Source organism: Pseudophryne corroboree, chromosome 3, assembly GCF_028390025.1.
Source record: "Pseudophryne corroboree isolate aPseCor3 chromosome 3, aPseCor3.hap2, whole genome shotgun sequence".
NCBI classification, from domain to species: Eukaryota; Metazoa; Chordata; class Amphibia; order Anura; family Myobatrachidae; genus Pseudophryne; species Pseudophryne corroboree.
This window is the reverse complement of record NC_086446.1, coordinates 405,785,489-405,802,135: the sequence shown is the minus strand read 5'-3', so window position 1 is coordinate 405,802,135 and position 16,647 is coordinate 405,785,489. Positions and strand designations below refer to the sequence as shown.

Below are 16,647 nucleotides of genomic sequence, written 5' to 3'. Positions count from 1 at the left end.
CACACCACACACACAGGGGATGCTCTATTTGAAGACAGTTCCCCCACCAGGCCCTTTGGAGAGACAGAGAGAGAGTATGCCAGCACACACCCCAGCGCTATATAACCCAGGGATTACACTACAACTCAGTGTTTACCCAGTAGCTGCTGTATATACAAATTTTGCGCCTAAATTTGTGCCCCCCCCTCTCTCTTTTCACCAGGATACTGCAGGGGAGAGCCTGGGGAGCTTCCTTCCAGCTGAGCTGTGAAGAGAAAATGGCGCCGGTGTGCTGAGGAAGAAGGCCCGGCCCCCTCAGCGGCGGGCTTCTGTCCTTTTTTGTACTTTAATGGCGGGGTTTTTTTTACACATATACAGTGCTAGACTGTATTATGTGTGTTTTTATTGCCAAAAAGTAATCTAATTGCTGCCCAGGGCGCCCCCCCCCAGCGCCCTGCACCCACCAGTGACCGGAGTGTGTGGTGTGCTGTGGGAGCAATGGCGCACAGCTGCAGTGCTGTGCGCTACCTTAATGAAGACAGGAGTCTTCAGCCGCCGTTTTCGTCGTGTCTTCTGTCTCTGCAAGGGGGACGGCGGCGCGGCTCCGGAAACGGACGATCGAGGTCGGGCCCTGTGTTCGATCCCTCTGGAGCTAATGGTGTCCAGTAGCCTTAGAAGCACAAGCTAGCTGCAAGCAGGTAGGTTTGCTTCTCTCCCCTCAGTCCCTCATAGCAGTGAGTCTGTTGCCAGCAGATCTCACTGAAAATAAAAAACCTAACAAATACTTTCTTTTCTAGCAAGCTCAGGAGAGCCCACTAGGTGCATCCAGCTCTGGCCGGGCACAGATTCTAACGGAGGTCTGGAGGAGGGGCATAGAGGGAGGAGCCAGTGCACACCAGATAGTACCTAATCTTTCTTTTAGAGTGCCCAGTCTCCAGCGGAGCCCGTCTATTCCCCATGGTCCTTACGGAGTTCCCAGCATCCACTAGGACGTCAGAGAAAACTTGATTGCTTAGTAGCAATGCCCTATCCTGTAACTTAAGACACACTAAAATCTTGGTATTTTGGATAAGTATGTAGATTTAATTTGTGTAGCCGTCCCGAGCATCACAGAAAAACGCCCCAAAGAGCTATAATATTAAAAACTACCAGCCTAATATTGTGTAGATCCCCATTGTGCTACCAAAATGCCTCTGACCTGCTCAGGCATAAACTCCACAAGACCTCTGTAGGTGTCCTGGGGCATCTGGCACCAAGACATTAGCAGCAGATGCTCCTTCAAGTTCTGTAAGATGCAAGGTGTGGCTTCCATGGCTCAGACGCTTTTTTTCTCCACAAATGCTCGAGTAGATTGAGATCTGGGGAGTTTGGAGGCCACGTCAATATCTTCTACTCTTTGTCATGTTCCTCACTTTAAGTATGGAAGGCTGCATTATTTTGCTGAAAGAGGCCACTACCATCAGGGAAAACTGTTGCCGTGAAGGTGTGCACTTGGTCTGCAACAGTGTTTAGTTAGGTGGTACGTGTCAGAGTAACATCGACATGAATGGCAGTACCCAATGCTTCCCAACTCAAAATTGCCCAGAGTACCACATTGTCTCTGCCAGCTTGACTTCTTCCCATAGTGTTTCCTGGTGCCATCTATTCCCAAGGTCAGCATTTCTCAAACTGTGCACCGCGGCATCCTGGTATGCCACAGCGCACTTATAGCGGTGCCATGGCCTTATGGTTTAATCCAGTCCCTACTCCCACATTAAATGATTTGAGGAGGGGTAGTTCTTCTGTGCTAGGGGAGATCTGTGTGAGGGGGGGTAAGGCTGTGCTAGTTGGAGAAGATTAATGTGTGTGTGGTGTGAGTGGGATAGGTCTGTTGTAGTGGTAAAATAGTGTGTTGGGGGGTAGATCTCATAGGCTAGGGCGAGTTAGGTGTGAGGAGGGATCTTTTGTGCTTATGGGAGGAGAGTGTTAGAAGAGGCTCTTCCATACTATGCAGAGATGTGTGTCAAAGGGAAAATCTTGTGTGATGGGAGCAACGAACCAGTATCTTGCCTAGGGCCACATGAGGTCTTAATCCATCTCTGGCCACACTGTTCTGATGTGGGCACAGGCCCTATGTATATAGTCACAGTGTATAACTGAGTGCCCCTGCCACCTCACATCCGAACCAACCATGGCGTTTTGGCGTTGCCAATAAGCCCTATGTTAATTAATTCAACCCTTAAGACCACTACTGGGAATAGGGGTGCCATGAAACAAAAAAAAGTTTGAGAACCACTGCCCTATGTAAGTGAAACACACTCAGCCATTGGTTTTTTTTGTTTGTTTGTTTGTTTTTTTTGGGGGGGAGAGAGTTTAACAGGGAAAATAAGAATTTACTTACCGATAATTCTATTTCTCGTAGTCCGTAGTGGATGCTGGGAACTCCGTAAGGACCATGGGGAATAGCGGCTCCGCAGGAGACTGGGCACAAAAGTAAAGCTTTAGGACATGGGTCTTCAACCTGCGACCCTCCAGCTGCTGTGGAACTACACATCCCAGCATGCCCTGCCTCAGTTTTAGCATACCTTAATAGCAAAACTGTGGCAGGGCATGCTGGGATGTGTAGTTTCACAGCAGCTGGAGGGCCACAGGATGAAGACCCATGCTTTAGGACTACCTGGTGTGCACTGGCTCCTCCCCCTATGACCCTCCTCCAAGCCTCAGTTAGGATACTGTGCCCGGACGAGCGTACACAATAAGGAAGGATTTTGAATCCCGGGTAAGACTCATACCAGCCACACCAATCACACCGTACAACCTGTGATCTGAACCCAGTTAACAGCATGATAACAGAGGAGCCTCTGGATAGATGGCTCACAACAATAACCCGATTTAGTTAACAATAACTATGTACAAGTATTGCAGACAATCCGCACTTGGGATGGGCGCCCAGCATCCACTACGGACTACGAGAAATAGAATTATCGGTAAGTAAATTCTTATTTTCTCTGACGTCCTAGTGGATGCTGGGAACTCCGTAAGGACCATGGGGATTATACCAAAGCTCCCAAACGGGCGGGAGAGTGCGGATGACTCTGCAGCACCGAATGAGAGAACTCCAGGTCCTCCTCAGCCAGGGTATCAAATTTGTAGAATTTTGCAAACGTGTTTGCCCCTGACCAAGTAGCTGCTCGGCAAAGTTGTAAAGCCAAGACCCCTCGGGCAGCCGCCCAAGATGAGCCCACCTTCCTTGTGGAATGGGCTTTTACAGATTTTGGCTGTGGCAGGCCTGCCACAGAATGTGCAAGCTGAATTGTATTATAAATCCAACGAGCAATAGTCTGCTTAGAAGCAGGAGCACCCAGCTTGTTGGGTGCATACAGGATAAACAGCGAGTCAGATTTTCTGACTCCAGCCGTCCTGGAAACATATTTTCAGGGCCCTGACTACGTCCAACAACTTGGAGTCCTCCAAGTCACTAGTAGCCGCAGGTACCACAGTAGGTTGGTCCAGATGAAACGCTGAAATCACCTTAGGGAGAAAATGAGGACGAGTCCTCAATTCCGCCCTGTCTGAATGGAAGATCAGATAAGGGCTTTTACAGGATAAAGCCGCCAATTCTGACACGCGCCTGGCCTAGGCCAGGGCCAACAGCATGACCACTTTCCATGTGAGATATTTTAACTCCACAGATTCAAGTGGTTCAAACCATTGTGACTTTAGGAACCCCAGAACTACATTGAGATCCCAAGGTGCCACTGGAGGCACAAAAGGAGACTGTATATGCAGTACCCCTTTTACAAACGTCTGAACTTCAGGAACTGAAGCTAGTTCTTTCTGGAAGAAAATTGACAGGGCCGAAATTTGAACCTTAATGGACCCCAATTTTAGGCCCATAGACACTCCTGTTTGCAGGAAATGCAGGAATCGACCTAGCTGAAATTCCTCCATCGGGGCCTTACTGGCCTCGCACTTACGCAACATATTTTCGCCTAATGCGGTGATAATGCTTTGCGGTTACATCCTTCCTGGCTTTGATCAGGATAGGGATGACTTCATCCGGAATGCCTTTTTCCTTCAGGATCCGGCGTTCAACCGCCCTGCCGTCAAACGCAGCCGCGGTAAGTCTTGGAATAGATAGGGTCCTTGATGGAGCAGGTCCCTTCTTAGAGGTAGAGGCCACGGGTCCTCCGTGAGCATCTCTTGAAGTTCCGGGTACCAAGTCCTTCTTGGCCAATCCGGAGCCACGAGTATAGTTCCTACTCCCCTCCGTCTTATAATTCTCAATACTTTTGGTAAGAGAGGAAGAGGAGGGAACCCATACACTGACTGGTACACCCACGGTGTTACCAGAGCGTCCACAGCTATTGCCTGAGGGTCCCTTGACCTGGCGTAATACCTGTCCAATTTTTTGTTTAGGCGGGACGCCATCATGTCCACCTTTGGTTTTTCCCAACGGTTTACAATCATGTGGAAAACTTCTGCTGGAGGAAGTCTGTTTCCCAGCTGTCCACTCCCGGAATGAACACTGCTGACAATGCTATCACATGATTTTCCGCCCAGCGAAAAATCCTTGCAGCTTCTCTACGTGGGCGACTGCCGTGATGTTGTCCGACTGGATCAGCACCGGCTGACCTTGAAGTAGAGGTCTTGCTTGGCTTAGGGCATTGTAAATGGCCCTTAGCTCCAAGATATTTATGTGAAGTGATGTCTCCAGGCTTGACCACAAGCCCTGGAAATTCCTTCCCTGTGTGACTGCTCCCCAGCCTCGCATCCGTGGTCACCAGGACCCAGTCCTGAATGCCGAATCTGCGCCCTCTAGAAGATGAGCACTCTGCAACCACCACAGGAGAGACACCCTTGTCTTTGGTGACAGGGTTATCCGCTGATGCATCTGAAGATGCGATCCGGACCACTTTTCCAGCAGGTCCCACTGGAAAGTTCTTGCGTAGAATCTGCCGAATGGAATTGCTTCGTAGGAAGCCACCATTTTTCCCAGGACCCTTGTGCACTGACACTTGGCCTGGTTTTAGGAAGTTTCTGACTAGTTCGGATAACTCCCTGGCTTTCTCCTCCTGGAGAAACACCTTTTTCTGGACTGTGTCCAGGATCATCCTTAGGAATAGAAGACGTGTCGTCGGGATCAGCTGCGATTTTGGAATATTAAGAATCCAACCGTGCTGCCGCAACACTACTTGAGATAGTGCTATCCCGACTACCAACCGTTCCCTGGATCTTGCCCTTATCCGGAGATCGTCCAAGTAAGGGATAATTTAAAACTCCCTTCCTTCGAAGGAGTATCATCATTTCGGCCATTACTTTGGTAAAGACCCGGGGTGCCGTGGACAAACCAAACGGCAGCGTCTGAAACTGATAGTGACAGTTCTGTACCACAAACCTGAGGTACCCTTGGTGAGAAGGGTAAATTGGGACATGGAGATAAGCATCCTTGATGTCCAGAGACACCATATAATCCCCTTCTTCCAGGTTTGCCATCACCGCTCTGAGTGACTCCATCTTGAATTTGAACCTTTGTATGTAAGTGTTCAAGGATTTCAGATTTAAATTAGGTCTCACCGAGCCGTCCGGCTTCGGTACCACAAACAGCGTGGAATAATACCCCTTTCCCTGTTGTAGGAGGGGTACCTTGATTATTACCTGCTGGGAATACAGCTTGTGAATGGCTTCCCATACCGCCTCCCTGTCGGAGGGAGACGTCGGTACAGCAGACTTTAGGAAAACGGCGAAGGGGAGACGTCTCGAATTCCAATTTGTACCCCTGAGATACCACCTGAAGGATCCAGGGGTCCCCTGTGAGTGAGCCCACTGCACGCTGAAATTTTTGAGACGGGCCCCCACCGTGCCTGAGTCCGCTTGTAAAGCCCCAGCGTCATGCTGAGGACTTTGCGGAGGCGGGAGAGGGCTTCTGTTCCTGGGAACTGGCTGTTTGCTGCAGCCTTTTTCCTCTCCCTCTGCCACGGGGCAGAAATGAGGAGCCTTTTGCCCGCTTGCCCTTATGGGGCCCAAAGGACTGCGCCTGATAATACGGCGTCTTCTTATGTTGAGAGGCTACCTGGGGCAAAAATGTGGATTTTCCAGCCGTTGCCACCAGGTCTGTTAGACCTACCCCAAATAACTCCTCCCTTTTATAAGGCAATACTTCCATATGCCTTTTGGAATCAGCATCACCTGACCACTGTCTTGTCCATAACCCTCTTCTGGCAGAAATGGACAGCGCACTTACTCTTGATGCCAGTCGGCAAATATCCCTCTGTGCATCACGCATATATAGAAATGCATCTTTTAAATGCTCTATAGTCAGTAATATACTGTCCCTATCTAGGGTATCAATATTGTCAGTCAGGGAATCCGACCAAGCCACCCCAGCACTGCACATCCAGGCTGAGGCGATTGCTGGTCGCAGTATCACACCCGTGTGAGTGTATATACATTTTAGGATATTTTACTGCTTTCTGTCAGCAGGTTCCTTAAGGGCGGCCGTATCCGGGGACGGTAGTGCCACCTGTTTAGACAAGCGTGTGAGCGCTTTATTCACCCTAGGGGGTGTTTCCCAACGTGCCCTATCCTCTGGCGGGAAGGGGTATGATGCTAATAACATTTTAGGAATTTACAGTTTTTATCGGGGGAAAACCACGCATCATCACACACTTCATTTAATTCCTCAGATGCAGGAAAAACTACAGGCAGTTTTCTCACCCAACATAATACCCTTTTTAGTGGTACTGGTATTATCAGAAATGTGTAAAAACATTTTTCATAGCCTCAATCATGTAACGTGTGGCCCTACTGGAAGTCACATTCGTCTCTTAATCGTCGACACTGGAGTCAGTATCCGTGTCGGCGTCTGTATCTGCCATCTGCGGTAACGGGCGTTTTAGAGCCCCTGATGGCTTTTGAGACACCTGGACAGGCACAGGCTGAGTCGCCGGCTGTCTCATGTCATCAATCTTTTGTAAAGAGCTGACTCGCATAATTCCTTCCATAAGCTCATCCACTCAGATGTCGACTCCCTAGGGGGTGACATCTCTGTTACAGGCAATTGCTCCGCCTCCACCTCATTTTCCTCCTCATACATGTCGACACAACGTACCGACACAGCACACACACAGGGAATGCTCTGATAGAGGACAGGACCCCACTAGCCCTTTGGGGAGACAGAGGGAGAGTATGCCAGCACACACCAGAGCGATATATATATATATATATATATATATATATATACACACACACACACACACACACACACACACACACACACAGGTTGAGTATCCCATATCCAAATATTCCGAAATACGGAATATTCCGAAATACGGACTTTTTTGAGTGAGAGTGAGATAGTGAAACCTTTGTTTTTTGATGGCTCAATGTACACAAACTTTGTTTAATATACAAAGTTATTACAAATATTGTATTAAATGACCTTCAGGCTGTGTGTATAAGGTGTATATGAAACATAAATGAATTGTGTGAATGTAGACACACTTTCTTTAATGCACAAAGTTATAAAAAATATTGGCTAAAATTACCTTCAGGCTGTGTGTATAAGGTGTATATGAAACATAAATGCATTCTGTGCTTAGATTTAGGTCCCATCACCATGATATCTCATTATGGTATGCAATTATTCCAAAATACGGAAAATTCCCATATCCAAAATGCCTCTGGTCCCGAGCATTTTGGATAAGGGAGACTCAATATGTATGTATGTATGTATGTATGTATGTATGTATGTATGTACGCACACATACATACATACATACATACATACATACATACATACATACATACATACATACATACATACATACATATATATATATATATATATACACATACATACACACACATACACACACATACTACAAAAGGTACCGGCTCTCCCATAAACTGTTCCAATATTGCGCCGGGTGCCCGTGTTGTAGAAAGTAATACACTAATCCTCGATGGCACAGCACTCCAGACGGCTTACCAAGCCTGAGGACAATGTGCAATACATTGAAACGTTGCTGATCAAATTGCCGTGTATTATTTGTTCTGACAAGCCGTTTGGAGTGCTGTGCCATCGAGGATTAGTACATACATACATACACACACACACACACACACACACACACACACACACACACAGGGATAACCTTATATAAGTGTTTTTCCCCTTATAGCTGCTGTATTGTTATACTGCGCCTAATTAGTGCCCCCCTCTCTTTTTTAACCCCTTTCTGTGGTGTAGTAACTGCAGGGGAGAGCCAGGGAGCTTCCCTCCAACGGAGCTGTGAGAGAAAATGGCGCCAGTGTGCTGAGGAGATAGGCTCCGCCCCCTTCTCGGCGGCCTTTTCTCCCGTTTTTCTGTGGAATCTGGCAGGGGTTAAAATTCATCCATATAGCCCTGGGGGCTATATGTGATGTATTTTCGCCAGCCAAGGTGTTTTTATTGCTGCTCAGGGCGCCCCCCCCTAGCGCCCTGCACCCTCAGTGACCGAAGTGTGAAGTGTGCTGAGGAGCAATGGCGCACAGCTGCCGTGCTGTGCGCTACCTTGGTAAAGACAGGATGTCTTCTGCCGCCGATTTTCCGGACCTCTTCTTGCTTCTGGCTCTGTAAGGGGGCCGGCGGCGCGGCTCTGGGACCGAGCTCCGAGGCTGGGCCTGTGTTCGGTCCCTCTGGAGCTAATGGTGTCCAGTAGCCTAAGAAGCCCAATCCACTCTGCACGCAGGTGAGTTCGCTTCTTCTCCCCTTAGTCCCTCGATGCAGTGAGCCTGTTGCCAGCAGGTCTCACTGAAAATAAAAAACCTAAAACTAAACTTTCACTAAGAAGCTCAGGAGAGCCCCTAGTGTGCACCCTTCTCGGCCGGGCACAAAAATCTAACTGAGGCTTGGAGGAGGGTCATAGGGGGAGGAGCCAGTGCACACCAGGTAGTCCTAAAGCTTTACTTTTGTGCCCAGTCTCCTGCGGAGCCGCTATTCCCCATGGTCCTTACGGAGTTCCCAGCATCCACTAGGACGTCAGAGAAAATAAGAATTTACTTACCGATAATTCTATTTCTCGGAGTCCGTAGTGGATGCTGGGGTTCCTGAAAGGACCATGGGGAATAGCGGCTCCGCAGGAGACAGGGCACAAAAGTAAAGCTTTTACAGGTCAGGTGGTGTACTGGCTCCTCCCCCTATGACCCTCCTCCAGACTCCAGTTAGGTACTGTGCCCGGACGAGCGTACACAATAAGGGAGGATTTTGAATCCCGGGTAAGACTCATACCAGCCACACCAATCACACCGTACAACTTGTGATCTAAACCCAGTTAACAGTATGATAACAGAGGAGCCTCTGAAAGATGGCTTCCTAAACAATAACCCGAATTAGTTAACAATAACTATGTACAAGTATTGCAGATAATCCGCACTTGGGATGGGCGCCCAGCATCCACTACGGACTCCGAGAAATAGAATTATCGGTAAGTAAATTCTTATTTTCTCTATCGTCCTAAGTGGATGCTGGGGTTCCTGAAAGGACCATGGGGATTATACCAAAGCTCCCAAACGGGCGGGAGAGTGCGGATGACTCTGCAGCACCGAATGAGAGAACTCCAGGTCCTCCTTTGCCAGGGTATCAAATTTGTAAAAATTTACAAACGTGTTCTCCCCTGACCACGTAGCTGCTCGGCAGAGTTGTAATGCCGAGACCCCTCGGGCAGCCGCCCAAGATGAGCCCACCTTCCTTGCGGAATGGGCCTTAACAAATTTAGGCTGTGGCAGGCCTGCCACAGAATGTACAAGTTGAATTTTGTTACAAATCCAACGAGCAATCGACTGCTTAGAAGCAGGTGCACCCAACTTGTTGGGTGCATACAGTATAAACAGCGAGTCAGATTTTCTGACTCCAGCCGTCCTTTAAATGTATATTTTTAAGGCTCTGACAACGTCCAACAACTTGGAGTCCTTCAAGTCGTCTGTAGCCGCAGGCACTACAATAGGCTGGTTCAGGTGAAACGCTGATACCACCTTAGGGAGAAAATGCGGACGCGTCCGCAGCTCTGCCCTATGTCGAACGGAAAATTAAATAAGGGCTTTTATAAGACAAAGCCGCCAGTTCAGATACTCTCCCGGCCGAAGCCAGGGCCAGTAACATAGTCACTTTCCATGTGAGATATTTCAAATCCACATTCTTTAGTGGTTCAAACCAATTGGATTTGAGGAAATCTAAAACTACATTTAGATCCCACGGTGCCACCTTAGGCACCACAGGAGGCTGTATATGCAGTACTCCTTTGATAAAAATCTGGACCTCAGGGACTGAGGCCAATTCTTTTTGGAAGAATATTGACAGGGCCGAAATTTGAACCTTAATAGATCCCAATTTGAGACCCATAGACAATCCTGATTGCAGGAAATGTAGGAAAGCGACCCAGTTGAAATTCCTCCATCGGAGCACTCCGCTGCTCGCACCACGCAACATATTTTCGCCAAATACGGCGATAATGCTTCGCTGTGACTTCCTTTCTTGCCTTTATCAAGGTAGGAATGACTTCTTCTGGAATGCCTTTTCCTTTTAGGATCTGGCATTCAAACGCCATGCCGTCAAACGCAGCCGCGGTAAGTCTTGAAAAAGACAAGGACCCTGCTGAAGCAGGTCCCTTCTCAGAAGTAGAGGCCACGGATCGTCCGTGACCATCTCTTGAAGTTCCGGGTACCAAGTCCTTCTTGGCCAATCCGGAGCCACTAGTCTTACTCCTCTTTGCCGTATAATCCTCAATACCTTTGGTATGAGAGGCAGAGGAGGAAACACCTATACCGACTGGTACACCCAATGTGTTACCAGCGCGTCCACAGCTATTGCCTGCGGATCTCTTGACCTGGCGCAATACCTGTCCAGTGTTTTGTGGAGGCGAGACGCCATCATGTCCACCATTGGTTTTACCCAACGGTTTAATAGCATGTGGAAAACTTCTGGATGAAGTCCCCACTCTCCCGGGTGAAGGTCGTGTCTGCTGAGGAAGTCTGCTTCCCAGTTGTCCACGCCCGGGATGAATACTGCTGACAGTGCTATCACGTGATTCTCCGCCCAGCGAAGGATCCTGGCAGCTTCTGCCATTGCCCTCCTGCTTCTTGTGCCGCCCTGTCTGTTTACATGGGCGACTGCCGTGATGTTGTCCGACTGGATCAACACCGGTCTTCCTTGAAGCAGAGGTTTCGCCTGGCTTAGAGCATTGTAGATTGCTCTTAGTTCCAGAATGCTTATGTGAAGAGACTTTTTCAGGCTCGACCACACTCCCTGGAAATTTCTTCCCTGTGTGACTGCTCCCCAGCCTCTCAGGCTGGCATCCGTGGTCACCAGGATCCAATCCTGCATGCCGAATCTGCGGCCCTCCAATAGATGAGCCTCCTGCAACCACCACAGAAGGGATACCCTTGTCCTCGGCGACAGGGTTATCCGCAGGTGCATCTGAAGATGCGACCCTGACCATTTGTCCAACAGATCCCTTTGCATGGAATCTGCCGAAAGGGATTGCTTCGTAAGAAGCTACCATTTTTTCCCAGGACTCTTGTGCATTGATGTACAGACACCTTTCCTGGTTTTAGGAGGTTCCTGACCAGGTCAGATAACTCCTTGGCTTTTTCTTCGGGAAGAAAAACCTTTTTCTGAACTGTGTCCAGAATCATCCCCAGGAACAGCAGACGAGTTGTCGGCATTAATTGGGATTTTGGAATATTCAGAATCCATCCGTGCTGCTTTAGCACCTCTTGAGATAGTGCTAAACCCATCTCTAGCTGTTCTCTGGACCTTGCCCTTATTAGGAGATCGTCCAATTATGGGATAATTAATACGCCTTTTCTTCGAAGAAGAAATATTATCTCGGCCATTACCTTTGTAAAGACCCGAGATGCCGTGGACAAACCAAACGGCAGCGTCTGAAACTGATAGTGACAGTTTTGTACAACGAACCTGAGGTACCCCTGGTGTGAGGGGTAATTGGAACGTGGAGATACGCATCCTTGATGTCCAAGGATACCATAAAGTCCCCTTCTTCCAGGTTCGCTATCACTGCTCTGAGTGACTCCATCTTGAACTTGAACTTCTTTATGTACAGGTTCAAGGACTTCAGATTTAGAATAGGCCTTACCGAGCCATCCGGCTTCGGTACCACAAAAAGAGTGGAATAATACCCCTTCCCTTGTTGTAGAAGAGGTACCTTGACTATCACCTGCTGAGAATACAGCTTGTGAATGGCTTCCAAAACCGTCTCCCTTTCTGAGGGGGACGTTGGTAAAGCAGACTTCAGGAAACGGCGAGGTGGCTCTGTCTCTAATTTCAACCTGTACCCCTGAGATATTATCTGCAGGATCCAGGGATTTACCTGCGAGTGAGCCCACTGCGCGCTGTAATTCTTGAGACGACCGCCTACCGCCCCCGAGTCCGCTTGCGAAGCCCCAGCGTCATGCTGAGGCTTTTGTAGAAGCCGGGGAGGGCTTCTGTTCCTGGGAAGGAGCTGCCTGTTGCTGTCTCTTCCCTCGTCCTCTGCCTCGTGGCAGATATGAATAGCCCTTTGCTCTCTTATTTTTAAAGGAACGAAAGGGCTGCGGTTGAAAGGTCGGTGCCTTTTTCTGTTGGGGAGTGACTTGAGGTAGAAAGGTGGATTTCCCGGCCGTAGCCGTGGCCACCAAATCCGATAGACCGACCCCAAATAACTCCTCTACGCATCGCCTGTCCACTGTCGTGTCCATAAAGCTCTTCTGGCCGAAATGGACATAGCACTTACCCGTGATGCCAGTGTGCAGATATCTCTCTGTGCATCACGCATATAAAGAAATGCATCCTTTATTTGTTCTAACGACAGTAAAATATTGTCCCTGTCCAGGGTATCAATATTTTCGATCAGGGACTCTGACCAAACTACCCCAGCACTGCACATCCAGGCAGTCGCAATAGCTGGTCGTAGTATAACACCTGCATGTGTGTATATACCTTTTTGGATATTTTCCATCCTCCTATCTGATGGATCTTTAAGTGCGGCCGTCTCAGGAGAGGGTAACGCCACTTGTTTTGATAAGCGTGTTAGCGCTTTGTCCACCCTAGGAGGTGTTTCCCAGCGCTCCCTAACCTCTGGCGGGAAAGGGTATAAAGCCAATAACTTCTTTGAAATTAGCAGTTTTTTATCGGGGCACCCCACGCTTCATCACACACGTCATTTAATTCTTCTGATTCGGTAAAAACTACTGGTAGTTTTTTCACACCCCACATAATACCCTGTTTAGTGGTACCTGTAGTATCAGCTAAATGTAACATCTCCTTTATTGCCAAAATCATAGAACGTGTGGCCCTACTGGAAAATACGGTTAATTCGTCACCTTCACCACCGGAATCAGTGCCTGTGTCTGGGTCTGTGTCGACCGACTGAGGCAAGGGGCGTTTTACAGCCCCTGACGGTGTTTGAGGCGCCTGGACAGGCACTAATTGAGTGTCCGGCCGCCTCATGTCGGCAAACGACTTAAGCGAGTTGACGCTATCCCGTAATTCCACAAATAAAGGCATCCATTCTGGTGTCGACCCCCTAGGAGGTGACATCCTCATATTTGGCAATTGCTCCGCCTCCACACCAATAACGTCCTCATACATGTCGACACACACGTACCGACACACAGCAGACACACAGGGAATGCTCTATACGAAGACAGGACCCACTAGCCCTTTGGGGAGACAGAGGGAGAGTCTGCCAGCACACACCAAAAAGCGCTATATATGACAGGGATAGCCTTATGATTAAGTGCTCCCTTATAGCTGCTTTTATATTAATATATTGCCATTTATTTTGCCCCCCCTCTCTGTTATACCCTGTTTCTGTAGTGCAGTGCAGGGGAGAGACCTGGGAGCCTTCCTGACCAGCGGAGCTGTGACAGAAAATGGCGCCGTGTGCTGAGGAGATAGGCCCCGCCCCTTTTTCGGCGGGCTCGTCTCCCGCTATTTAGTACATTTAGGCAGGGGTAAATATCTCCATATAGCCTCTGGGGCTATATGTGAGGTATTTTTAGCCTTTTTAAAGGTTTTCATTTGCCTCCCAGGGCGCCCCCCCCCAGCGCCCTGCACCCTCAGTGACTGCCGTGTGAAGTGTGCTGAGAGGAAAATGGCGCACAGCTGCAGTGCTGTGCGCTACCTTAAGAAGACTGCAGGAGTCTTCAGCCGCCGATTCTGGACCTCTTCTTGCTTCAGCATCTGTGAGGGGGCCGGCGGCGTGGCTCCGGTGACCATCCAGGCTGTACCTGTGATCGTCCCTCTGGAGCTTCATGTCCAGTAGCCAAGAAGCCAATCCATCCTGCACGCAGGTGAGTTCACTTCTTCTCCCCTCTGTCCCTCGTTGCAGTGATCCTGTTGCCAGCAGGAATCACTGTAAAATAAAAAACCTAAGCTAAACTCTCTAAGCAGCTCTTTATGAGAGCCACCTAGAATTGCACCCTTCTCGGCCGGGCACAAAAATCTAACTGGAGTCTGGAGGAGGGTCATAGGGGGAGGAGCCAGTACACACCACCTGACCTGTAAAAGCTTTACTTTTGTGCCCTGTCTCCTGCGGAGCCGCTATTCCCCATGGTCCTTTCAGGAACCCCAGCATCCACTTAGGACGATAGAGAAATACATGTTAAGTGCATCCTCCAGGCTAAAAGCAGGCCCACCGTGCGTGGTAATTGCATAGTTCCAAGCACTTGACCCAGAATCTATGCCTTACTATGGGATATTGAATAGCTCTGGGCTCTTAATCTGGGATCTGGTGGTAAGTTCCATAGCTAATTGGGGTTGATTCAATTCAGAGCTAATTTAATAGAGCCGGGAAGGAGCTCCCGGAGCTATTCAACTTGGCAAGATGTTAGCCCCAACTATTGGATATCCTCTCACTCCCCTCCAGGGGTGTAAGGAGAAATCAGACAAAACTAGGTCATCAATGCCGTTTTGTGCCCTAGCAAACAGCATCACGCCGTGGCACTTTAGTTGTGAGAGCGGACATTCTCTGACTAAACACCCTGTTTAGTCCGCAAGTACGGCCAATCTCCAATTTAACATCACGCTGAATTAAGAAGCTCCGGGAGCTTCTTCCCGGCGCTATTAAATTCGCTGTGAACTGAATCAACCACATAGAACTCTCCCATTTTGAACACTATAGCAAGCAACCACAATTTTTAACAAAAAACATGGGCATACCAGCATTATAGTTGACTGGGGGGCGATTAAATTGTTTGAGAGGTCTACGGTGGCCGGGCACAAACTCCATTGTTTTGGGCGCCTAGCCCAGAGGCTACATTTATTGCAGATTTCTACTTGCACTTTTGCATTGTAAGCAGAAATCTACATTAAAGGAGAGCTATTGGGCAGGTGCCAAGCCCGCTTTAACATGATAGAATCCGCTAAAAACATCTTTAGGACACAGTACTGAAGCCATTGCACCGTTTGCACAAATAATTGAAATAGCTCCCAGTCTCTAGAGACAGGAGCTAACTCTGAAATAACTGAATTATGTCACTCTGTCAGCCTAGCATACATCTCCTATATATAAGGGGGGAATTAAAATGTTTATGTGGCGCTAATTAATGGACACCAGATGGAGTAATTAAATTGCTTTGGGCGCAATTACCATGCTTGTTTTCACCTAAAAGCACAGTGTTTAGCTGCCTAAAGCTGGTAAACCAATCTAAAGTCCTGGCTAGGGGACCCAAAACATACTTCTCGCACATTTATGCTAATTTGTTCATCCGCGCTATAAACAGCTGAACGTAGCAACAACGGAATTGCTCCGACAAACTTAGGGCCGCGTACAAAACAATTGAATTCCCACCATAATGTCAGAAGAGAAATAGAATGCCAAGCGTACTACAGGTAAAAGGCACAATAGGCATGTGCTAAAGAAAAGTAAACCTTAAAACATTTCACACTAGTGGGTCAGTAGTCCAATCCATTTTTTGTCATCTATAACAAGAAAAAATATGACCAATGGGGGATGGGGAATGAAAAAATAAAAATAATGGAAGGTTGGGAGCAGAATCAATTCTCCTTTGTCTTACCTGTATGAATATTTCAATTCTCCTAAATGAAAGTCATCTCAGTTCAGATTTTATATGTTAAAACACATTGATATGCACATAATCTATGTGGTGGCTTTTTTTGCCCAAATGTTTTAAGTTTCCCCACGTGATTATCTGTATAAATAGCCAGAGTTGATCCTATTGCTCTCTCTCAAGTTCAATAAGTAAGCTGAAGCAAGAGGCTATAGCACATCTACTCACATCACAGTAAAGTACAAGATTTCACAATATGGGCCGTTGGCCTACTGAAGTAAAATGTGGAGAAAGGACAATGTAAAAGGAAAAAACACATTGCAAACCCATCACACTCCATATATTGTATTCATTTAAACTAGCAACCGAGTGCCAGTTTCAGCCATCTGTTCTAGAAGTCTGTCTTCTCACAACTTCTTGTGCAATTATTGCGCCTTGAAAAGCAGCTGCAGAGAAAAGCACTTGTCGTGTAGTTGCAACTTTTGCTTTAGGATAGTGTTGCATGGGTACATGGTGAACTGGTTAGAGAAATAAAAATCCAAATAAAAACATTTACAATAAACTAAATGCAGAAAAATAACAAAACCATCAAAGTTGTGAACAACTTCAAAAGAACATCTACATGAAATCTCAAATGCA

At 47.9% G+C, this 16,647-nt stretch overlaps 1 protein-coding gene across 4 annotated transcripts in view; it reads right to left on the bottom strand.

Moving 5' to 3' along the window:
• The window catches only part of CPNE1 (copine 1), a 261,443-nt gene that overhangs the window by 200,358 nt on the left and 44,438 nt on the right, over nucleotides 1-16,647 (bottom strand). The window lies entirely within an intron of this gene.